General features: G+C 43.5%; 1 long non-coding RNA gene across 1 annotated transcript in view; it reads right to left on the bottom strand.

Annotated features, from left to right (window-relative positions):
- LOC103693406 (uncharacterized) overlaps positions 1–25,591 on the bottom strand; it is a 78,500-nt gene that overhangs the window by 38,647 nt on the left and 14,262 nt on the right. Inside the window, exon 3 of the long non-coding RNA XR_005490392.2 lies at positions 7,624–7,756. This is a non-coding gene — a long non-coding RNA (uncharacterized LOC103693406). The remainder of the gene's footprint in view (positions 1–7,623; positions 7,757–25,591) is intronic.

Genomic DNA, 25,591 nt, shown 5'->3' with positions numbered 1-25,591 from the left:
GTTGAAGGGCATCTGGGTTCTTTCCAGCTTCTGGCTATTATAAATAAGGCTGCGATGAACATAGTGGAGCACGTGTCTCTTTTATATGTTGAGGCATCTTTTGGGTATATGCCCAAGAGAGGTATGGCTGGATCCTCAGGCAGATCAATGTCCAATTTTCTGAGGAACCTCCAGACTGATTTCCAGAATGGTTTTACCAGTCTGCAATCCCACCAACAATGGAGGAGTGTTCCTCTTTCTCCACATCCTCGCCAGCATCTGCTGTCACCTGAGTTTTTGATCTTAGCCATTCTCACTGGTGTGAGGTGAAATCTCAGGGTTGTTTTGATTTGCATTTCCCTTATGACTAAAGATGTTGAACATTTCTTTAGGTGTTTCTCAGCCATTCGGCATTCCTCAGCTGTGAATTCTTTGTTTAGCTCTGAACCCCATTTTTTAATAGGGTTATTTGTTTCCCTGCAGTCTAACTTCTTGAGTTCTTTGTATATTTTGGATATAAGGCCTCTATCTGTTATAGGATTGGTAAAGATCTTTTCCCAATCTGTTGGTTGCCGTTTTGTCCTAACCACAGTGTCCTTTGCCTTACAGAAGCTTTGCAGTTTTATGAGATCCCATTTGTCGATTCTTGATCTTAGAGCATAAGCCATTGGTGTTTTGTTCAGGAAATTTTTTCCAGTGCCCATGTGTTCCAGATGCTTCCCTAGTTTTTCTTCTATTAGTTTGAGTGTGTCTGGTTTGATGTGGAGGTCCTTGATCCACTTGGACTTAAGCTTTGTACAGGGTGATAAGCATGGATCGATCTGCATTCTTCTACATGTGGCCCTCCAGTTGAACCAGCACCATTTGCTGAAAATGCTATCTTTTTTCCATTGGATGGTTTTGGCTCCTTTGTCAAAAATCAAGTGACCGTAGGTGTGTGGGTTCATTTCTGGGTCTTCAATTCTATTCCATTGGTCTATCTGTCTGTCTCTCTACCAATACCATGCAGTTTTTATCACTATTGCTCTGTAATACTGCTTGAGTTCAGGGATAGTGATTCCCCCTGAAGTCCTTTTATTGTTGAGGATAGCTTTAGCTATCCTGGGTTTTTTGTTATTCCAGATGAATTTGCAAATTGTTCTGTCTAACTCTTTGAAGAATTGGATTGGTATTTTGATGGGGATTGCATTGAATCTGTAGATTGCTTTTGGTAAAATGGCCATTTTTACTATATTAATCCTGCCAGTCCATGAGCATGGGAGATCTTTCCATCTTCTGAGGTCTTCTTCAATTTCTTTCCTCAGTGTCTTGAAGTTCTTATTGTACAGATCTTTTACTTGCTTGGTTAAAGTCACACCGAGGTACTTTATATTATTTGGGTCTATTATGAAGGGTGTTGTTTCCCTAATTTCTTTCTCGGCTTGTTTCTCTTTTGTATAGAGGAAGGCAACTGATTTATTTGAGTTAATTTTATACCCAGCCACTTTGCTGAAGTTGTTTATCAGGTTTAGTAGTTCTCTGGTGGAACGTTTGGGATCACTTAAATATACTATTATGTCATCTGCAAATAGTGATATTTTGACCTCTTCTTTTCCGATCTGTATCCCCTTGATCTCCTTTTGTTGTCTGATTGCTCTGGCTAGAACTTCAAGAACTATATTGAATAAGTAGGGAGAGAGGGGGCAGCCTTGTCTAGTCCCTGATTTTAGTGGGATTGCTTCAAGTTTCTCTCCATTTAGTTTAATGTTAGCAACTGGTTTGCTGTATATGGCTTTTACTATGTTTAGGTATGGGCCTTGAATTCCTATTCTTTCCAGGACTTTTATCATGAAGGGGTGTTGAATTTTGTCAAATGCTTTCTCAGCATCTAATGAAATGATCATGTGGTTTTGTTCTTTCAGTTTGTTTATATAATGGATCACGTTGATGGTTTTCCGTATATTAAACCATCCCTGCATGCCTGGGATGAAGCCTACTTGATCATGGTGGATGATTGTTTTGATGTGCTCTTGAATTCGGTTTGCTAGAATTTTATTGAGTATTTTTGCGTCGATATTCATAAGGGAAATTGGTCTGAAGTTCTCTTTCTTTGTTGTGTCTTTGTGTGGTTTAGGTATAAGAGTAATTGTGGCTTCGTAGAAGGAATTCGGTAGTGCTCCATCTGTTTCAATTTTGTGGAATAGTTTGGATAATATTGGTATGAGGTCTTCTATGAAGGTTTGATAGAATTCTGCACTAAACCCGTCTGGACCTGGGCTCTTTTTGGTTGGGAGACCTTTAATGACTGCTTCTATTTCCTTAGGAGTTATGGGGTTGTTTAACTGGTTTATCTGTTCCTGATTTAACTTCGATACCTGGTATCTGTCTAGGAAATTGTCCATTTCCTGAAGATTTTCAAGTTTTGTTGAATATAGGTTTTTATAGTAAGATCTGATGATTTTTTGGATTTCCTCTGAATCTGTAGTTATGTCTCCCTTTTCATTTCTGATTTTGTTAATTTGGACGCACTCTCTGTGTCCTCTCGTTAGTCTGGCTAAGGGTTTATCTATCTTGTTGATTTTCTCAAAGAACCAACTTTTGGTTCTGTTGATTCTTTCTATGGTCCTTTTTGTTTCTACTTGGTTGATTTCAGCTCTGAGTTTGATTATTTCTTGCCTTCTACTCCTCCTGGGTGTATTTGCTTCTTTTTGTTCTAGAGCTTTTAGGTGTGCTGTCAAGCTGCTGACATATGCTCTTTCCTGTTTCTTTCTGCAGGCACTCAGCGCTATGAGTTTTCCTCTTAGCACAGCTTTCATTGTGTCCCATAAGTTTGAGTATGTTGTACCTTCATTTTCATTAAATTCTAAAAAGTTTTTAATTTCTTTCTTTATTTCTTCCTTGACCAGGTTATCATTGAGTAGAGCATTGTTCAATTTCCACGTATGTGGGCATTCTTCCCTTATTGTTATTGAAGACCAGTTTTAGGCCGTGGTGGTCCGATAGCACGCATGGGATTATTTCTATCTTTCTGTACCTGTTGAGGCCCGTTTTTTGACCAATTATATGGTCAATTTTGGAGAAAGTACCATGAGGAGCTGAGAAGAAGGTATATCCTTTTGCTTTAGGATAGAATGTTCTATAAATATCCGTTAAGTCCATTTGGCTCATGACTTCTCTTAGTCTGTCTACATCTCTGTTTAATTTCTGTTTCCATGATCTGTCCATTGATGAGAGTGGGGTGTTGAAATCTCCCACTATTATTGTGTGAGGTGCAATGTGTGTTTTGAGCTTTAGTAAGGTTTCTTTTACATATGTAGGTGCCCTTGTATTTGGGGCATAGATATTTAGGATTGAGACTTCATCTTGGTGGATTTTTCCTTTGATGAATATGAAGTGTCCTTCCTTATCTTTTTTGATGACTTTTAGTTGAAAATTGATTTTATTTGATATTAGAATGGCTACTCCAGCTTGCTTCTTCTGACCATTTGCTTGGAAAATTGTTTTCCAGCCTTTCACTCTGAGGTAATGTCTGTCTTTGTCTCTGAGGTGTGTTTCCTGTAGGCAGCAGAATGCAGGGTCCTCGTTCCGTATCCAGTTTGTTAATCTATGTCTTTTTATTGGGGAGTTGAGGCCATTGATATTGAGAGATATTAAGGAATAGTGATTATTGCTTCCCGTTATATTCATATTTGGAAGTGAGGTTATGTTTGTGTGCTTTCATTCTCTTTGTTTTGTTGCCAAGACGATTAGTTTCTTGCTTCTAGGGTATAGCTTGCCTCCTTATGTTGGGCTTTACCCTTTATTATCCTTTGTAGTGCTGGACTTGTAGAAAGATATTGTGTAAATTTGGTTTTGTCATGGAATATCTTGGTTTCTCCATCTATGTTAATTGAGAGTTTTGCAGGATACAGTAACCTGGGCTGGCATTTGTGTTCTCTTAGGGTCTGTATGACATCTGTCCAGGATCTTCTGGCCTTCATAGTTTCTGGCGAAAAGTCTGGTGTGATTCTGATAGGTCTGCCTTTATATGTTACTTGACCTTTTTCCCTTACTGCTTTTAATATTCTTTCTTTATTTTGTGCGTTTGGTGTTTTGACAATTATGTGACGGGAGGTGTTTCTTTTCTGGTCCAATCTATTTGGAGTTCTGTAGGCTTCTTGTATGCCTATGGGTATCTCTTTTTTTAGGTTAGGGAAGTTTTCTTCTATGATTTTGTTGAAGATATTTACTGGTCCTTTGAGCTGGGAGTCTTCACTCTCTTCTATACCTATTATCCTTAGGTTTGATCTTCTCATTGAGTCCTGGATTTCCTGTATGTTTTGGACCAGTAGCTTTTTCCGCTTTACATTATCTTTGACAGTTGAGTCAATGATTTCTATGGAATCTTCTGCTCCCGAGATTCTCTCTTCCATCTCTTGAATTCTGTTGGTGAAGCTTGTATCTACAGCTCCTTGTCTTTTCTTTTGATTTTCTATGTCCAGGGTTGTTTCCATGTGTTCTTTCTTGATTGCTTCTATTTCCATTTTTAATTCCTTCAACTGTTTGATTGTGTTTTCCTGGAATTCTTTCAGGGATTTTTGCGATTCCTCTCTGTAGGCTTCTACTTGTTCTCTAAGGGAGTTCTTTATGTCTTTCTTGAAGTCCTCCAGCATCATGATCAAATATGATTTTGAAACTAGGTCTTGCTTTTCTGGTGTGTTTGGATATTCCGTGTTTGCTTTGGTGGGAGAATTGGGCTCCGATGATGCCATGTAGTCTTGGTTTCTGTTGCTTGGGTTCCTGTGCTTGCCTCTCGCCATCAGATTATCTCTAGTGTTACTTTGTTCTGCTATTTCTGACAGTGGCTAGACTGTCCTATAACCTGTGTGTCAGGAGTGCTGTAGACCTCTTTTCCTGTTTTCTTTCAGCCAGTTATGGGGACAGAGTGTTCTGCTTTCGGGCGTGTAGTTTTTCCTCTCTACAGGTCTTCAGCTGTTCCTGTGGGCCTGTGTCTTGAGTTCACCAGGCAGGTTTCTTGCAGGGGAAAAGTTGGTCCTACCTGTGGTTCCAAGGCTCAAGTTTGCTCGTGGGGTACTGCCTAAGTCCTCTCCGCTGTGGCAGCAACCGGGAAGATCTGCGCCGCTCTTTCCGGGAGCCTCCGTGCACCAGGGTTCCAGATGGCGTTTGGTGTTTTCCTCTGGCGCCTGGATGTGCACAGAGTGCAGTCTCTTCTGGTTTCCCAGGCGTGTCCGCCTCTCTGAAGGTTCAGCTCTCCCTCCCACGGGATTTGGGTGCAGAGAACTGTTTATCCGGTCTGTTTCCTTCAGGTTCCGGCAGTGTCTCAGGCGCAGGGGTCCTGCCGCTCCCGGGCCCTCCCCTACGGGAACCCAGAGGCCTTATACAGTTGCCTCTTGGGCCAGGGATGTGGGCAGGGGTGGGCAGTGTTGGTGGTCTCCTCCGCTCTGCAGCCTCAGGAGTGCCCACCTGATCAGGCCGTCTTTTTTAATTGTATCAGTTTATTTTATTTTTTTTTAATCGGGAGGGTGCTGATGTCAAAGGGTCAGGGAAGACAAATGCCAAAGCAAGGACAGGTTGGACGAACCAAGGACTCTGCTCTGCTCCTCTTTGGACTTCCGGGAGGCACAAATCCAAGAAGCTTGTTACAAATTTTGCAGGCAAAAGAAGGAACAGGAGAGAAAAGATTGGTAGAAAGTTGACAGGGATGACGCAGGCCTGGCTCTGCCTTAGACAAAGTACCCTGAGACCCTTAGAAGGGACACCTCTGACCAGCGCATGTCCAGAGTCATCCCTAGAGAAAGCTACCTCCCAGCCCATCTTTATACTTGTAGCAACAGTCTTGCGATGCTAGGAAGAGAGCCAGGTGACCGAAGACACATCTAGATCTTGTATGTGAATGTCTTGCTGACTCCTTAAGCAGGAAGAACCTTGAGAATAAATTATAGAGCTGGTGGAGTTTGGGTCTCCCACAATGTCTTTTATTTTTCTGAGGACTACTAATTTTTTTTGCTACTTCTCATGACTAAAACCCAAGGTAGACCCCATGATTTTTCTAGTTGCTCTCAACTAACACTGACCAGTTCTCACCATGTGCTACAATTTCTTGACTCAATACCTTTGCACACATGTTTTCTCTTCCTTGTATTTCCCTTTTCCTTGTTTTTCAACTTAGCTAAAATTGTCTATTTTGTATTATTAGGTGCTATTCTTTATATGAGCACATATTTGTTTACATGAACCATTTCACATTTGTTTCAGTGAGAAAAGGAATACTTTTTTAAAGATTCCAGATAATATACTTGGTCCTATACAGGATGACTAGCACATGTAAGCAAGCCTTCGGTGAATTATATAGAGCATGGATGGATGGATGGATGGATGGATGGATGGATGGATGGATGATGAAGGATGGATAGATGGATGGAGGGTGTGTGGATGGATGAATGATGGATGATGGATAGAAAATGGACTAGATCATGGGTGGACAGGAGAGAAATTCATTGTCATTCTAACAGGAAGATCTCATTGGGTTTTCCTTTTGCCTCAAATTCTTGCATGGTTTAGAATGGCACTGCTAGTAATTCACCTTTATTTAATTTTTTATTAATTAAATTACTTATTTTTTATTGTTTACATAATAAAAAGTTCATTATTTAAATAATAAAATGTAAATTTATTTAAATATTTTGTTTATGAATTTGTAGCAATGATTTTGATATTTAAACTTTTTGCATTTAATCATTTTGCATTTAATTATTATTGCTTATCTTGATTACCAAATTGGTTTAGCTGGTTCTGACTTACCCAGAGGGAGGACCTCATAATGACAAGTATTATTAAAACAATTGCTGCTGTATCAAGAACAAGATACGTTATCAGGACAATGACAGGCTTTAGAGAGAGGTAAATTTGTCTTTACCTGCTGGCCTCAGGGATTGATAAGGAGACAACAGGATCTAGGAACAGCAGGGAGTGTTGGGTACTTTCCGGGGGAGCAGGGTGTACAGACTTCTGAACACCTGTCAGGTGTACAAAGTGATAGGCAGGACGCTTTTAACTTGGGTGAAGCCTGCATAGAGAAGAGGGGAACTGGAACTAGTGAGAGGGAGGAAGACAGTAAAAGAGAGGAAGACTCTGAGTTGGGTGTGTCTGGGTCCTGGAGAGTAGGAAACAGTCCCGCTCAATAGAGACTCAGCCCAGGCAGTAGACAGCCAGGACTCTGTAAAGGACATGGGTATCTTAATGGAGTTCAACTTCTAATCTTCTCTAGCTCCTCAGCTCTATGATGCAAAGGGGCCAACACATAGATGCCTGAAATGGAAACTTCTAGTTTTTTTTTTTTTTTTTTGGAAAGTCAGTTATGCCACACGGTGTTTTGCTGGGGCACACCGGTGAAAGGATGTCTTGCTAAATCAGACACTCGAAAGAATGTTTTCCTGAAGCAGACACAAGTGAAAGGATGTTTTGCTCTAGCAAACATTCGAAAGGCCTCGAGATGAAGGAGTACAAATATGACCCCACAGACAGTGGGAGACGAGCACTGGTTTGCTTTGCTCCACCTGTCAGTCTTCCCTAACGACACACGTGTATTGACGACACACATGTATCGGTTCACCTTACATAGTATTGTTGAGCTCCTCTTGTGAACTGCCATTGAGAGAAACTCACCAAAGACCAGCTCGTGAGGTTCCTGTGGCTTCTTGCTTCTTCGGTGGCCTCGGGTCAGTTGGTGAGCCTTGCGGATTCTTCAGGATTGGACTGCAGCTCTTGTTTTGTGTTGGATGTTTGCTACAGGACAGAACTGCTGACAAAGAAGATTGAACTCACCCCCAAAGAACTTTGCTAAGCAGGTCCACTTCCCCCACATCTTAATAACTTTTCTCTTCCACCACCTCTAGCGGAAGAGGAGAGCTTAAAGGTTCATTAATGTAGGCTGCAAAAAAATGTATGCCTCCTCCATGGTGCCAGTTTCCATGACTACACGTTGATCTGAAGCAGGACCTGTGAAAAATGGAAGCATGGAGGCCCTTTTCAAAAATTATTAAGAATTTCAAGATGATGGTTAACAATAATGTGAAATGGCAGGACCTGTGTAGCTGCACAGGTCATGTGCACCAGTGTGCAACTCAAATTCCTGTGACGTCATCACAGCTGGAACCCCAGCTTAGGATGCAGCAAGGGGGAAACTGAGTTTCCTGCCTCTACCCCTTGCCTCTGTTGGACCTTGGGAATGGCCTTGCCCTGAATTTTACCCTACACACCTCACCTTTCTCTCTGCTCTTACTCAGGTTCCTGAATTCTGTTCTGTTCTGAGCTTTGCTCTGCCTTCCAACTGTCTAGATAGAATCCACGGAGGTCATGGGACTCCAGGCCTCAGAGTCAACTCAATATCAGAGCCTCGGAACTAACAGAAGAGTCAGAGCTCTGAGCAGGGCTTAGGGAAGAGTTCGGGAGTGGAGAATGGGGGCTCCTTGACTTTTAATATCATGTCATAAAGCCACCTTCAAAATATACTAAGGGGGAAAAGAGTTTATGGGTTCATACTCTGAGGACAACAGGGATTACATGGGGGTAGAGAGTTCAAGACAAGCACTCCACAGAACTCTAGGGTCTGCTTCATTTGTACATCTGTAGGTTGACCAAGACAGTTGCTGTCACCAAACCTCACTGTCTGAGGTGATGCCACTCTGTGTTTGTAACAATCAGAACAATTGCCCCCAAAGCATCTGCCACCTCAGAAAGTGGGTCTGGGCCACAGCAAAGAAGCAGCACTGTGACTGCCTGCAGACATTGGGAAAATAATTACTGCACGGGCAGAGTTTTCCTTGGAAAAAAGAACCACATCTCTCCAGAGTAAAGAGGGTATAAGAAGAAATAAACACATGTCCAACACTTCACAAAACAGCTCTTAAAGAGCTGTGATCAAAGAGAAACAAGCTGAGAAAGAAATTAGGGAAACGACACCCTTCATAATAGACCCAAATAACATAAAGTACCTCAGTGTGACTTTAACCAAGCAAGTAAAAGATCTGTACAATAAGAACTTCAAGACTCTGAAGAAAGAAATTGAAGAAGACCTCAGAAGATGGAAAGATCTCTCATGCTCATGGATTGGCAGGATTAATATAGTAAAAATGGCCATTTTACCAAAAGCGATCTACAGATTCAATGCAATCCCCATCAAAATACCAATCCATTTCTTCAGAGGGTTAGACAGAACAATTTGCAAATTCATCTGGAATAACAAAAAACCCAGGATAGCTAAAACTATCCTCAACAATAAAAGGACTTCAGGGGGAATCACTATCCCTGAACTCAAGCAGTATTACAGAGCAATAGTGATAAAAACTGCATGGTATTGGTACAGAAACAGACAGATAGACCAATGGAACAGAATTGAAGACCCAGAAATGAACCCACACACCTATGGGCACTTGATTTTTGACAAATGAGCCAAAACCATCCAATGGAAAAAAGATAGCATTTTCAGCAAATGGTGCTGGTTCAACTGGAGGGCAACATGTAGAAGAATGCAGATCAATCCATGCTTATCACCCTGTACAAAGCTTAAGTCCAAGTGGATCAAGGACCTCCACATCAAACCAGATACACTCAAACTAATAGAAGAAAAACTAGGGCAGCATCTCGAACACATGGGCACTGGAAAAAATTTCCTGAACAAAACACCAATGGCTTATACTCTAAGATCAAGAATCGACAAATGGGATCTCATAAAACTGCAAAGCTTCTGTAAGGCAAAGGACACTGTGGTTAGGACAAAATGGCAACCAACAGATTGGGAAAAGATCTTTACCAATCCTACAACAGATAGAGGCCTTATATCCAAAATATACAAAGAACTCAAGAAGTTAGACCGCTGGGAGACAAATAACCCTATTATAAAATGGGGCTCAGAGCTAAACAAAGAATTCACAGCTGAGGAATGCCGAATGGCTGAGAAACACCTAAAGAAATGTTCAACATCTTTAGTCATAAGGGAAATGCAAATCAAAACAACCCTGAGATTTCACCTCACACCAGTGAGAATGGCTAAGATCAAAAACTCAGGGGACAACAGATGCTGGCGAGGATGTGGAGAAAGAGGAACACTCCTCCATTGTTGGTGGGGTTGCATACTGGTACAACCATTCTGGAAATCAGTCTGGAGGTTCCTCAGAAATTTGGACATTGAACTGCCTGGGGATCCAGCTATGCCTCTCTTGGGCATATACCCAAAAGATGCCCCAACATATAAAAAAGACACGTGCTCCACTATGTTCATAGCAGCCTTATTTATAATAGCCAGAAGCTGGAAAGAACCCAGATGCCCTTCAACAGAGGAATGGATACAGAAAATGTGGTACATCTACACAATGGAATATTACTCAGCTATCAAAAACAATGCCTTTATGAAATTCATAGGCAAATGGTTGGAACTGGAAAATATCATCCTGAGTGAGCTAACCCAATCACAGAAAGACATACATGGTATGCACTCATTGATAAGTGGCTATTAGCCCAAATGCTTGAATTACCCTAGATGCCTAGAACAAATGAAACTCAAGACGGATGATCAAAATGTGAATGCTTCACTCCTTCTTTAAAAGGGGAACAAGAATACCCTTGGCAGGGAAGAGAGAGGCAAAGATTAAAACAGAGACAGAAGGAACACCCATTCAGAGCCTGCCCCACATGTGGCCCATACATATGCAGCCACCCAATTAGACAAGATGGATGAAGCAAAGAAGTGCAGGCCGACAGGAGCCGGATGTAGATCTCTCCTGAGAGACACAGCCAGAATACAGCAAATACAGAGGCGAATGCCAGCAGCAAACCAATGAACTGAGAACAGGACCCCCATTGAAGGAATCAGAGAAAGAACTGGAAGAGCTTGAAGGGGCTCGAGACCCCATGTGAACAACAATGCCAAGCAACCAGAGCTTCCAGGGACTAAGCCACTACCTAAAGACTATACATGGACTGACCCTGGACTCTGACCTCATAGGTAGCAGTGAATATCCTAGTAAGAGCACCAGTGGAAGGGGAAGCCCTGGGTCCTGCTAAGACTGAACCCCCAGTGAACATGATTGTTGGGGGGAGGGCGGCAATAGGGGGAGGATGGGGAGGGGAACACCCATAAAGAAGGGGAGGGGAAGGGGTTAGGAGGAATGTTGGCCCGGAAACCGGGAAAGGGAATAACACTCGAAATGTAAATAAGAATTACTCAAGTTAATAAAAAAAATAAGATAAAATAAAATTCAGCTATTCAATGGGGAAAAAGAGTTGCCATAGTCATGGTGCTTGTAAAAAAAAAAAAAAGAGCTGTGATCATGCTAAGTAGTGATTGCCTCCTAAATGTTTATAAATGGAGGTTCAAACACACACACACACACACACACACACACACACACACACACACACACCACACCACACACACCATACATATACCACATACAACACATGCACATACCTTACACCACACACACACACCACACACACCACACACACACACACACACACACACACACACACACCACATGACATACACACACCACACACACATACACCATATACCACATATACCATACATATACCACATACAACACATGCACATACCTCACACCACACACACACACACATACACACCACACCACACACACCACACACCATACACACCCTACACACACACACACACCACACACACACACACCATACACACACACCACACACCACACACACACCACACACACACACACACACCACATGATATACACACACCACACACACACACACCACACCACACACACCATACATATACCACATACAACACATGCACATACCTCACACACACACACACCACACACCATACACACCCTACACACACACCACACACACACCATATACCACACACACCACACATATATCACATACACTCCATGCACATACCTCACACCATACACAAACACACACACACACACATACACACACACACACACACACACACACACACACACTCTACACACAGGTCATTTGGTCACAGAGGCTATCTAGCTCTGGAAGCAGAGGCTTCCTGCTTCCTCTTCATGTCTATTTGAACTGGAAGAAAGCATCCTTACTAACGGGTATGTGGTTCCCCCTATAGCAAGTTCTTAATGTAAAGCAGGAAGCAACTTCTTGAATGAAAAACTCCCTTTTGCCAACCTTCAGATAAGACAAATCCATCTTCCATGGCCACAAAAGATGATGATCAGTTCACTGTGGCTGGAAAACAAATCACCCTGAAGTCTGGTGGCTTAACACCAGTGAACATCTACTGTCCTTGGAATTCTGTGGATTCAGTGGCTAGTTCTCCCTGTCCGGGCCAGCTTAGCCATTAAAGGCCTTTGTCAGAGCCTTTTGGATTTGTTTTGCTTCTCTCTAAGGAAGGCCAGATTAACAGATAGCAAGAGAAACAGAAAGATGGCTTGGTTAGCTCCATGATTCATCTTCGTACTGAAGAAAGCTTTCCTTATGCCATAGTCAGCTCACTCACAATCATAAGCAGGGAAGAAATGGCACTGGATGATTTCTGTTCGCTAGGGTTTTCAGTAAGGACAAATGGGGAATGATGTGGCCCAAGGCTTCTCCTTACCAGCCACCCTATCTTCATAGGCCCTGGTCTCGTCTGTACAGGATCCAGGGCAAGAATCCAAAAGGAGGCTCCCATGTTCAATGAAACTAGCACATTATTTAAAAGCACAAAGGATTGCTTAATATCAAACATCCTGATTTATGAGTTTTGCTGCAGAAATTGGAATGCAGAAAAAAAGAGAATCGAGTGGAGAGCACGCCAGAGGGCAAGCCTCTAAAGTGCGAGGATAGATTGCATACCTGCCTTTTGGAGACTCGGGCATCTTCTTGGACAACCTTCCCATTCCAGGTTTTCAGCTCCTCCCTTCAGCCCAAAATATAGCAATGTGTTCTCACCACCCAGAAACCCTCCTGCCATCCATTAGGCGTTTCCTTTCATGGCCACGGTGCAAGAGATGTGGAAAAGTAGCTCCTTTTTCATCCCAGGAGTATATGTGTGAACACTAAGCCATGCTGTGACTGCCCTGAGTGCTAGGTTCTTTGTGCCCGCTGACATATTTGTTATGCATGGGCGGCAATTGGATATAAGAAGTTCCCCCCCAAAAGTTCATGTGTTGAAGCTTGGTCTCTAGCTACTGATGCACTGGGACAGGAGAGAAATAACCTTATCAGTCATTAAAGAATTCATAGATCAATGGCGATCAGGAGGATGGGCTTAAGTGGAAGGAGTGAGTCCTGAGGGCATGTCTTTGATATGGTTTGTTGATAGACAGATGTGAGAGGAGCTTTCCACCTGCTATCCACTATGAAGTGAGCAGCCCCCTCTGGGACACGCTCTAGCTCTGTCTCACCACAGACTCACAGGAATGAAGCCAGCTAAAGCCTATGAAACTGTGAGCCCAGGCAACTCCCCACCCCACCTTTAGGTTGCTTTTCTCAGAGACTTAGTTATAACATCTAGTGGTTTGTTTGTGATAGAAAGAGTGCCCTAAAGCATTGCTGGGACAGGGCTGAAACTGCAATCTCATGATATCTAACCACTGAGGGAGCGCCAAGAAAGGCATTGCTTATGGAGGCACTGAACGGAACATGAAAAAGAAACAGGAGGATCAACTTCAGTAGTGAGTCTGGACACCCCATGGCAATGGCCCCATGTAAAAGTAGACGGCAATGCTCTATTCTTATTAGGATTAGACAGAGTCATGGCATTGGCCGGGAACCATAAAATACAGGCATTTAAAAAGAACAAAGGACTAATTCTTCACTCTGTGAGGCTCTATCTGTTGGTAAGGAAGGGTTTTAAAACCAAGACTCTCATATGTGTCCACTGCACGGGGGTACAAAGCCTGTGTGCATGTGGTTCCTTTGTCATAGAGTGTGGTGATGGCGCAAGAGAGGAGAAGACTTTGTCTTAGGTCGGGACAACAATCTAAATGCAAAGGAACTTTTCTTGCCAAGATTTTTGACTTCACAGATGAAAGCATTGTTTAGGCAATAGTGTCACTATTTAATACAGATACTGCCTAATAGAAAGAGTTCTTCGTACGTCATCTCAGAGGATCCGGCGTGACTCACAGCCTACTCCACCCTTCACAGGCATCTTAGGGCTCTGTATAATCCCTGACTCATCCAAGGAGCCATGCCAACCTGAGTTGGCAACCCAAGGAACAGAAGCCTGTACCAGGAAGACCGAGTGCCAGCCAGCTCCTTTCCTTTACAGGGAGCTGTACTGGTGACAAGCATTCTGGGACTTAATGACAAGTCAGGGATACAGATATCCAATGTATGAGTCAACAAGAAAGGAATGAGTGGTGAAATTGAAAATAATAAAATAAAAAATAATTGTAAAATAAGAGCTAAAGAGATGGTTTGGCCCTTAAGAGCAGTTGTTGCTCTTGCAAGGGATCTGGGTTCCGTTCCCAGCACCCATTCACTGTCACACAAACATCTGTAACTCCCTAGGGGATCTAATGTCTTCTTCTGACCTCCACAAGCATCAGGTATACACAGCACACACACGCACACACACACACACACACACACACACACACACACACACACACACATCACTAATACACATAAAAAATCTATTTGTTTGTTGTTTTTCGAGACAGTATTTCTATGGGAAACAGCCAAAGAATTTTCTTTGTAGACCAGGCTGGCCTAGAATTCAGAGAGATCTGCCTGCCTCTGCCTTCAGAGTGCTGAGATTAAAGGCATGTGCCACCACTCCTGACTCATAAATAAAATTTTTTGAAAGAAAAATAATAGAAGAAAAACTCTAGACTGACTACAGGTCTGAGAAGGGAAGTGGGCTACTCAAGGTGGAGACATCTTCACTTGTGTGCTCTGACCCTTGCCCTATATTCCTATGCAATGTTCTAAGACTGTTTTCTGTGCAAGGTCACGTCATAGGATGTGGTAAGGGCCGTGTTGACAGGATATTTGGTATTTCTGTAAAGGCAGAAGTTGTGGGGTGTGCTAGGCAACATTATGAAACAATTGCAGTAAACAACTCACAGGAAAGATGTTCCTGCAGCATAGCTTCTAGGGTCTCAAAGACAAGCCGAGGTACAATTCCACCACCCAATAGAAACAAATGTGTTTCTATGGCTTACTTAGAAAACATGGGGAAGGGGTTACTGGCAGGAGTGTGGGGACCCCAAGAGAGCCACACTGGAAAGCCATCACCCAGCATGGATGACAGTTTTCCCACAATCCCACAGATGGATCTCCCTCTCTAGTCAACAGAGCTGCACACAAATGGTTGGAGCAGTATCTAGATACTCAGGTCCAATGGCCCTCCAGTCCACAGGCTCTATCATGATAAAGTCATGCAAGTAGGCATAGCTGATCTCACAAAGATGGCGGTAGTTAGGCTGGGAGGGTAGCACCTTGCCACATAGTGTTGGTAACTTAGTAATAATGCAAATTTCAGAGTGGGAGCTTGTAGTTGAGGATTCAGGACATGCTCTAAAGAAAGGCTGGCATACTATGTTATATCTCCAATCTCTAGCACACACAAGAGTGATGTAGATTAACCCTTCTCTTCCCAGTGGTCTATTTGCAGTTTTCTTGCTCATGGCATTAGACTCTACTGGATTAGTGTTCTTGGTTCCTGACCTGAATAGGAGGCAGTGGACAGACAAGGACACAATTTGGGTTCCCTGACCCTGGCAGAACTAATGCATCTAAGCTGATGGAGGCTTTGGGAAGGGTTAGACATAATTCAGATGGTAACACCCCAAAGGGAAACAGGATGGGTTGAAATCATGAATCACCTCCCATTGAGGCCAAGGCCAGTGCCTCAGTCATCAGTCTTCTTAGACTCCAATGACCCTCCTAGAGATGTCTTGCCTAAGTCTGTACTTTCTAACTCTTACTTCCTGTCCCAGGGCTTCTCCGAAACTGAGATATAGAACCTTCACAAACATACCCTACAGCCATGTGTGAATAAACCAGAAGTACGGAGAAATTAAGGTGGGGGCTCGGTTATCCTTCTCCATGAAACAGACTACCTGAAGCACAGCGGTGTTGAACAATGGCTTCTTCATGCTCATCCCTTTGGTGGGAAAGAAGTTCCCATGAGACACAGCAGGATGGACTTTGTCTCTGCTTCATGATTATTGGGTCCCTATTTAAGACAAATGACTGGCAACTGGATTCATCTAGACCAGTGCTGCCCAGTAAAAATGTAAGGCAAATCACACATGGAATTTTAAACTTTTATAGTAGTCTTATTGTTGCTGGTTTGGTTTGGTTTGGTTTGGTTTTGTTTCGTTTCGTTTAGACAAAGTCTCATGAATCCTGGACTGGGCTGGAACTTGCTGTATAGCAGAGGCTAGCCTTGAACTTTTGATCCTAACTCTACCTCCTGAGTGCTGGCATTACAGACACAGACCACCATGTCAGCTTTATGTGCTGCTGGATGACAAACCCAGGGCTTCCTACATGATAGGCAAGCATCCTACCAAATCATCAGCCACATCAGCTTTCTTGTTTTAAAAGTAAAAGGAAACAGATAAAATTTGTTTTAATAATATTGTATTTAATGTAATATATCCAAAATATTACCATTTCAGTATATGATCAAAGTACAAAATTATTAATTTTTTTTATTTTATGTGAGGTACTAAATCTTTGACATCTTCATGAATGTAGTTCATTCACGCTTTCAGGGAAATCTGATCTAGACGACACCATTCAAAGTGCTCAGTAGCCACATTAGGCTTATCATCGGAATGTCGGACCCACAGACCTAGAGTCTTCCTTACTCTTTTTTTTTTTTAATAAGGGCTGGGTTTTTTTTTGTTGTTGTTTGTTTGTTTGTTTGTTTTTTGGTTCTTTTTTTCGGAGCTGGGGACCGAACCCAGGGCCTTGCGCTTCCTAGGCAAGCGCTCTACCACTGAGCTAAATCCCCAATCCCCTTCCTTACTCTTAATTTTAGAACATAGGTTGAGATGACTTGAAGGCCATATTCATTTAGAACTACTGTCTACCAATCATGTGACTTATTCAAGCTAGGCAGCCTCCTTGCCTAGTAAGAATGCATCAAGATTGAGTGACAGAAGCTGATGTTCTAGGGCTTTCTATGAATGAGCCTCAGAGGCCATGTGACATACTCTGACCACTTAAACAGGTCATAAGTCTTCTCAATTTCAAGGGAAAAGACACAAACTCTATTGCCCAATAAGAGATATGACAAAGAATTTGTAGCCATGTGTAAACCTGAAAAAAAAATATTCTATTGGGCTGGAGAGATGACTCAGTGGTTAAGAGCACTGACTGCTCTTTCAGGGGTCCTGAGTTCAAATCCCAGCAACCACATGGTGACTCACAACCATCTGTAAAGAGATCTGATGCCCTCTTCTGGTGTGTCTGAAGACAGCTACAGTGTACCTTATATATTAAATAAATAAATCTTAAAATATATTTTAATTTATTTTTTCCATCTTTATTAAATTGGGTATTTCTTATTTACATTTCAAATGTTATTCCCTTTCCTGGTTTCTAGGCCAACATCCCCCTAGCCCTTCTCCCTCCCCTTCCATATGGGTGTTCCCCTCCCCATCCTCCCCCCATTACCATCCTCCCCACAAGAATCCAGTTCACTGGGGGGTCCAGCCTTGGCAGGACCAAGGGCTTCCCCTTCCACTGGTGCTCTTACTAGGCTATTCATTGCTACCTATGAGGTCAGAGTCCAGGGTCAGTCCATGTATAGTCTTTGGGAAGTGGCTTAGTCCCTGGAAGCTCTGGTTGGTTGCCATTTGTGTGTGTGTGTGTGTGTGTGTGTGTGTGTGTGTGTGTGTGTGTATGCATATATGAATGTAGGTGCCCATGGAGACCAGAGGCATCAGATTCCCTGGAGTTGGAGTCACAGGCAATTATGAACACCCCATACAGATGCTAGGAATCTAAGGAGACTTCCCACAAGACAGCAATGCTCTTTTCTCCTTCTCCCCAGTCCCTGGAGCTATTCTTTTAAAAGACCACATGAGCAAAACCCAGGTGATAAATGCTTTCCCTTCACTCTCCCAGGTGAAACTTCACAATCCTCTTTTTTTTTAAAGATTTATTTATTTATTATATATGAGTACACTGTAGCTATCTTCAGACACACCAGAAGAGGGTATCAGATCCCATTACAGATGGTTGTGAGCCACCATGTGGTTGCTGGGATTTGAACTCAGGATCTCTGGAAGAGCAGTCAGTGCTCTTAACCGCTGAGCCATCTCTCCAGCACCTCACAATCCTCTTTAAAAATCCAGTGAGGTGTGGTGCCCCATGAATATAATCCCAGCACTTGGGTGGCTGATATCCAGGAGGATAACAAGTTCAAGGCCAACCTGACACAAATCCCCCTAGCTGGTCCAGTCCTCCCTCCCTGCTCCCTAAAATACTTCCCATGTAAATTAAGTGCACCGAATAGTTATTGTACTCTGCTTTCAATGAAACCTAGAGTACAGAGAACTAGGAGTACCACAGTATGCCGTGTGGGAGAGGCAGGTGTTAAAGGCTTCAGAAGTAAAACCCATAGCATGTTAGGGAATGTTGAATATATATGGAAAATAGGTGACCGGGTAGGAGAACTGATATTTTAGATGGTTTGGTTAAGTAATGACTTACTAAAATAACGTTGAGACAAGCAATGCCTGAGGATATATTAGAGAAAACCAAGCGATGTATCCAGGGAAACCAGACTGGAGTCAGCCTGCATGTCCAGGACACAGCAAAGGCTGGGGAGAGTGACAGACAAGACAGGAACCACTAGGGACGTTAGCTTGTCCTAAGACCCGTGCTTTACAATGAAAGGGTTTTTTAATTATTTATTTATTTTTGTTTTGTGCACATGGGTGTTTTGACTGTGTGTATGTCTGTGTGAGGGTGTCACATCCCCTGGAACAGGACTTACAGACAGTTGTGAGCCGCCATGTTGGTGCTGGGAATTGAACCCGAGTCCTCTGAAAGAGCACCCTCTTAACTGCTGACCACTCTCTCCAGCCCTCCACAGTGATGGGGGCTTTGTTTTGTTTTGTGTGTAAAATCCACTGAAGGGTACTGAGTAGGATTCTTTTGATCCATGACTTTGACAGGATCGTCGTGGCCATACCGCTGATAATAAAGGAAGGAAAAGAGCTGGAGACAAGCTAGGGCGTTTTTGCAATAATCCTGATGACAGATAAGGGTGGCTTCTGCCAGGGAGAGGAAGAGGTAGTGCTGAGCAGTGTGACGTTATGATGCAATAAGAAATACTTACTTCAGGATATTTTTAGGGTATTAATCCACTATTCTCAGATTGTCAGCTCTCTGAGTTAGGCACCATTTTTAAAATATTTTTTTAAATTTATGTGTATGTATGTGGGGGGTGGTGTCTATGCCCATGCATGCAGTATCCATGGAGACCAGAAGAGGGAGTCAGAGCCCGTGGAACCTGGCAGGTGTGAACCACCCCATGTGGGTGCTGAGAACCAACTCCAGTCCTCAGCAAACCCAGCAGGTGATCTTAGCAGCTGGGTCTCCTCGTGAAGCCCATAAAGCACAGTTTTAAGGATTAAATTCCTGTCTCTACTCATTGGAATCTGTAAGTAACAGGAAGCAAGGCATTCTGGCATTCCAGTTAATCAGAAACAGGTTTTTCTTTCAAGAAGAAATAGACTTTCGATATGTTTTTAAGGGTTGTGTCAAAATGTGTTTATGAATCAGATGTGGAATATAAACAAATGGCGAAACTAAATATAATCACTATGGACAGCATGAGGAGAATCACACAGGCAGGCCGACAAATTAGTGAGTTTCCCCATAATGGGCTCCCTATGCATACTGGCTACTGGGAACTTGGAATCGGTCAAGTCATAAAGAAGTGAAAAGAACCACTCTGTTTAGAGGCCAAGTGAACCTCTGGAAAGGAGATCCTCCTTAAAATATTTTTTAAAGGTTTATTTATTTATTATGTATAAGTACACTGTAGCTGTCTTCAGATATACCAGAAGAGGTCATCGGATCCCATTACAGATGGTTGTAAGCCACCATGTGGTTGCTGGGATTTGAACTCAGGACCTCTGGAAGAGCAGTCAGTGCTCTTAACCACTGAGCCATCTCTCCAGCCCCTCCTTAAAGCATTTACTCTGCCTGTACCCGACCTGGTAGTTGAGGGACTCCAAACAGACTGTCGAGCCACCCTCTCAGAAGCTGTGGGAGTTGGGTCCAGAGTCTCAGCCTGAGTTCTCAAGTGTTGTTTCAGTCAGGAGGGGCTGCCCTTCTCGACTCTCATTAGGAAGAATTCCGGGAAGAGATGAAGCAGAGCAGGAGTTTATAAAGTAGAGGTTTTACAAAGTCAGTGGTATTTTATGAACTTTTTACTTCGTTTTGCTTTGTTTTGGCAATCTGTCTTATTGCTATTTTGCTTGGGTAGGTAGGGAGGTGGAGAGGAACTGGGAGGAACTGGAAGGGGGGGAACATGACCAAAAATATTGTATGGATATTTTTCAATAAAAAAAGTACGGAGAGAAAAAAGAAGTCTAACATTGATTTAAGCTCGGTTGTTAAAGGAAGATGGACATGCAGGGAAGGGATAGGACCACACTCAAGTGTGAGCGTGCACCTCTCCAGTGGGTCAGGCCTACGTGGCTTCAGTAGTGAGGCCTGGCTGTGGTGGCTTCTGAGGTTACCTATCAAAGCGTTGCTAAGGAACTCCTTTCCCACTAAATGGGATCGTGGCTCAGTTCCTGGGGCACATGGGGGTGGCATTACAGCCGATAAGGTAAAGCTGTGGGTCACAGGGGACGAAGGCACACTTTTATTGGAAATATCTCTATACAGAAGAAGTATTGCTTCTGTGTAAGCAGTCTTCCCAGCAAAGGTTAGCGGAGTTGAAATGTTTGCGTCTCTGCTGGCAAAAGTATCAACCATACTCCACAGTGAGGTACTCTCTCTTTTCCCTATCGCCTTAATTTTCCTTATCTATCCTGCCTCAGTTTCCTCTTGGGAGAATTTGAGCTTCTAAGCCTAAGGGTTGTTGACAAAGACCCATGCTCTTAATTTCTTCACTGCTAAACATCAGTGTGAACCCTGCCCATCAAGGGTTCAAAAGTCTCCGCTAGTCAGCGGCCAAGAGGGGCCGAGGTTAGCAGTGAAGGGTGCTCGGTGCTTTTCCAAAGGATGGAAGCTAGGCTCTCAGCACCCACAGGAGATGGCTCATAACCACCTTTAACTCCAGATCCAAGGGGCACAATGCTCTCTTTCCTGACCTCTGGGAGCTCCCACATGTACACACACACACACACACACACACACACACACACACACACACACAAATTTTCTTTAAAGTCTCAGTCACTGTGGTCTAAAGTGAAAGGGAGTACAAGAAGGACCTGGGCTTGCAGGTCTGGATTGCTTTTCTGTGGGAATCTGGAGAGAGGGTATTTATTACTGGGACATCGGGCTATCTAAACAGTATGCATTGTTATACCTGATCCTAAAGTTAACACTGAGAACAGCGGGGTCTTTGCATTATGAAGTCTGTAAACCATTTAAAACTTAAGGCAGAATATGACAGAAACAATTTGGGCATGTAAATCTTGGAGGACCGAGGACACATTGGCCCAGTTATCCGGTGCATATACACAGCCCTCTAATCGTGGCCAGAGAACAAAGCTTTGCTGGACTTTTCAGTCCTTCTTGGCTTGGGTGGGCCCATATCTAGACTGAAAGGGCACCAGCCAACGTCAGAAGACAGTTATATCCTTGACAGGGAAGCACGCAAGTGAAATCTGCTTGGAACCTTTTTCTTGGAATGCTCCAGTCTCTGTCCCAGGTTATGAAAAGGTGGTACTTTAGCTTAAACTCCTTGCTTCTTACAGAGAAAAAGCATAGATTCTTAGGGCACTTTTGGACTCTGGAATTTGAGGGGTTTTCCTCTCAACAACACAGATGAGTAGGACAATCAATGACTGTCTCTTGAGGGGCAGTGAGTCATGAAGTCTCTCAATGATTGTCAAGAGCACAAGGTTCTTGTTCTCCTGGGGGAATCTCACGAGCCATTTTTAGTAAGTTGGTCTCACTCCTCACTGAATGGCCTATTTCCTCTGCTTCTGTGTTTAAGGATTCAGGGTAGGAGGCTTCAGAACCCATGTGTGACCCCGAATTATTGTGTTGTTACAGTTTGTAAGCACCCCAGCTACCTTACAGAGTCATGTTGTTATCATCGTCGTCGTCGTCGTCATCATCATCATCATCATCATCATCATCATCATCATCATGTGTGCATGTGTGCACTCCATGGCACATATGTGGAGGTCTGAAACATCTCTGTAGAGAAGGTCTTCTTCTTTCGCACGTGATCTTCAAGTTACACCTGGGTGGCTACTTGGGCCCTGACCTGCTACGTCACTTTGTCGGCCCTGCGTGGGACTCTTAGGAGTCAATGTTGGAGCTGACAATAACAGTGCCTGGGCTCTGGTGCATCTCCACCGTCTCTGGTTACTATGCAACGTCACAGTTTGCTTGGGGGTCCTGACTCATCGGTGGAGGAATACAACAAGGGCCCAGCATCGAAAAGAAAATTCACATTTTAAATTTTTTTAAAAAAAATTATGTGTGGGAAGAGAAGTGAGTGCAAGTGCCCCAGACTCCTGAGGAAGGTGTCCAACTTTTGAAACCAGAGTTACAGGCAATTGTGGGGAATCAAATTGAGGCCCACTATGGAGCCACCTCTCCGACTCCAGAAAAATGAATATTTTTATCTGCTAAGGGCCTGAGGCCCTTCAGTGATTGTCTGCAGTGGTTTAAAGAGGAATTCACTTTGGGCATTTTCAGAAGGTTCATCCTCTCTCTGGGAGTAGGAGATCCTCACGACAGTTGCTTGCTCAGCAGAGGGGCGGGAGGAGGGGAAGCCCTGGTGTTTTCTTAGACCCTTGCCAAAACCAGATCTCTTCCAGTGCTCAGGCTAACAACAGCTGTGGCAAGCATGGGCCCACTGGAGTCCTCTTGTCCTGCTGTTTCTCTGAGGGGCAGGTCCTTACTTGCCTGGGGAAATGTGCTGTTCCCCAGGGCTAAAGGCATCAACTGAACATGTTCCCATGACTATAACTGCTTCCCCTGGGCACTGTGAGCTGCAAAAAAAAGTTTTCTCTGTGGTCAAAAGCTTCAAATGACAATTTTAAAAGATGATTTGGGGTCCCATTGTCTGACTTCAGAGCAACTGACCAAATGTGACCCTGAATGTGACCTTTGAAGATTTTTTTTATTAAACGTTCTTCCCTTACAACTTACTTAAACTTACTTCCACATGTGCTTCCCCTTTCTGGTTTCGTGCACACTTCTAGCCATTTCGCTTTGGAGCAATCCTTTTATTTTAGGTCAAAGTTACCACCTAAACTCCTGTTCGTCTCTAAAGCATTTCCTTCTCCTTTGAGCTTCTTTACCAAACATGCATCTCTAAGCTATAACCTTCCAGACACTTGATTTTTTTTTCTTCTATCAGATTTAAGTTAATGAATTTGTTAGGAATCTCAATGCTACTGCCAGAGGTCCTTAGGAACTGCTTATGTCAAAAGGCACCAGTTTTTCGTTTGGGCCCAGAATGCAGCCCATGGCAAGACAAAGCTTTCCTTTTCTTCCCAGTATCTCACAGGCAAACATATTAACCACTGAAGGAAAACTGAAAGCACAAAGGGAATCCATTGTCCAAAGCCTTGGATTCCAGGAAGCGTAGCACGTAACAGACACTACTCCAGGTGAGAGCAACCGTCCATAAGCTAGGGCCGCACCCTGAAATGGGAACAATTATCCCCTGAGAGCCATCTGTCCCTCCAAGCAATAACGAGTTATTTTAACCACACTTGCAGGACCAGAAGAGAGGAAAATCAACAAGACCACACCTTGACTACCCAGATACAAATAACTTTGTGTCTGTTGTTTTTAAGCCCTTTCTACTTAAACCTAAAGTTCATGTCAGTTCCCAGATGAACATGAGGACATTGAACCTCTCTGTTAGTTCCCCTTTTCTGGCTTTCACCATTACTCATCCTTTTAGCTGGTGACTGGAGGACAACAATAGGTGAGGTTAAGCTGCTGCTGCTGCTGCCAAGGGCAGGACTCCTGTTCTCCAACTCTGGTCATACTAGGAGCTAAAAAGAATTTGAACAATCATTTTATCCTCCAAGACCATTTGGTGCCACGTAAGCAATCTAAAAACCTAGGTACACAGGATAGCTGTCCATAAAAAATAGACCAAAGGTTCCATAGCTTTCATTTATGTGTGTCATCTGTTAGGCCGCGGTGACGTCGGGATGTTGATGTGACTATTTCCTCCACGACACTAAACAATCCCTAGTCTAAAATGTGCACCTCAAAAGCAGCAGCCCCTCAATAATAAAAAATACAGAGTGCACCCGGCAGGGCTCATGTAGGCAGTGGTAGGGACTAAAATACGAAGCTTGTGCAGAACTTACTTAATTTTTCTTTCCTTTTCCTGTTCTGAATGCTGAGCCAGAGGGAGAGATAGCGCCTTTAAAGATAAATTTTCCTAAAATGTTATTTTGAGGCATATTCCTCCACTTCTTAACTTACACTGAGACTAAGCTATATTCCTTCTTTCTGTTTGCTCCTGTAAAAGGAAATGTCCTGGGATATCACACTGAGTTTCCAACCTGGACCAGACCCTAGTGCCCTGTCTCACAGTCATTAATGGACGACGGTGCAGGTGAATAATTTCTTCCCAGGTTTCCCTGGAGATCTTCTCTGGATATATAACTGTGTCTCAGTGCAAGTTTAGAGAGATGGCCTACACCCAAGGTGTGGGGTTTTAACCTCCTCCTGAGATGAGAAACATGGAGTCTAAATTTTGCTTATTGGCACATTGGCAAGCTCTAGATGCCTCAGAGCATCCTCTGGTGAGACTCTGGAATTAAAAAGGATCTGCACCTCCAGGAGAAGAAAGCTTTGGCTGTAAAAGCAAGCCAGCAAGCTCGCACGGGGGAAGAGAGCACAGAGTTCCCTGCACCTGAGGGGACAAGTCTCAAAACAAGCAGGCAAAAAAGGAACAGTTGGGAGAACCAATAGGAAGATGTTTAGACTCAAGAGTGGGACTAGAACCCGTCACACACAGAAACGGCTTTCCCTGGTGCATTTCAGATCCAGATCACACGGGATACAACACGAGGTTCGAGACTCTGGGTGTCATACCAGAGTCAGTTCACACCAACAGGGTCTCAGGCAGGCCTCCCAGAGGCGAAGACCATGTGAGACCATGGTGGAACACCCCTATAGTGGTAGCCTTCTGGACTATCATGATTGTACCATCTGACCCAAGAGAGGGATATAAACGGCTCTGAGGAGAGTCCTCTATTCAAGGCCAATGTCACTCATCAAACACTGTGCGGGTCTCAGCTCAGAAACAGAGAGAAAGGAAAGTGACCAGTAAGCCAAAGGGCAGAGGAGAGCAGCTAAATGGCCAACAAGGAAATTCACCAACATGGCTTGGGAGCAGGTCCATTTGTGACCACCAGAAAAGATGTCGATATCAGTAATCAGTAGGGCATGAGCTGGGCACAGCTCCATGCTGCCG

The sequence above is a fragment of the Rattus norvegicus genome, chromosome 10 (genome assembly GCF_036323735.1).
Source record: "Rattus norvegicus strain BN/NHsdMcwi chromosome 10, GRCr8, whole genome shotgun sequence".
In the NCBI taxonomy this organism is placed as follows: domain Eukaryota; kingdom Metazoa; phylum Chordata; class Mammalia; order Rodentia; family Muridae; genus Rattus; species Rattus norvegicus.
Note: the sequence above shows the minus strand (reverse complement) of the source record. Positions and strands in the feature narration are given on the sequence as shown.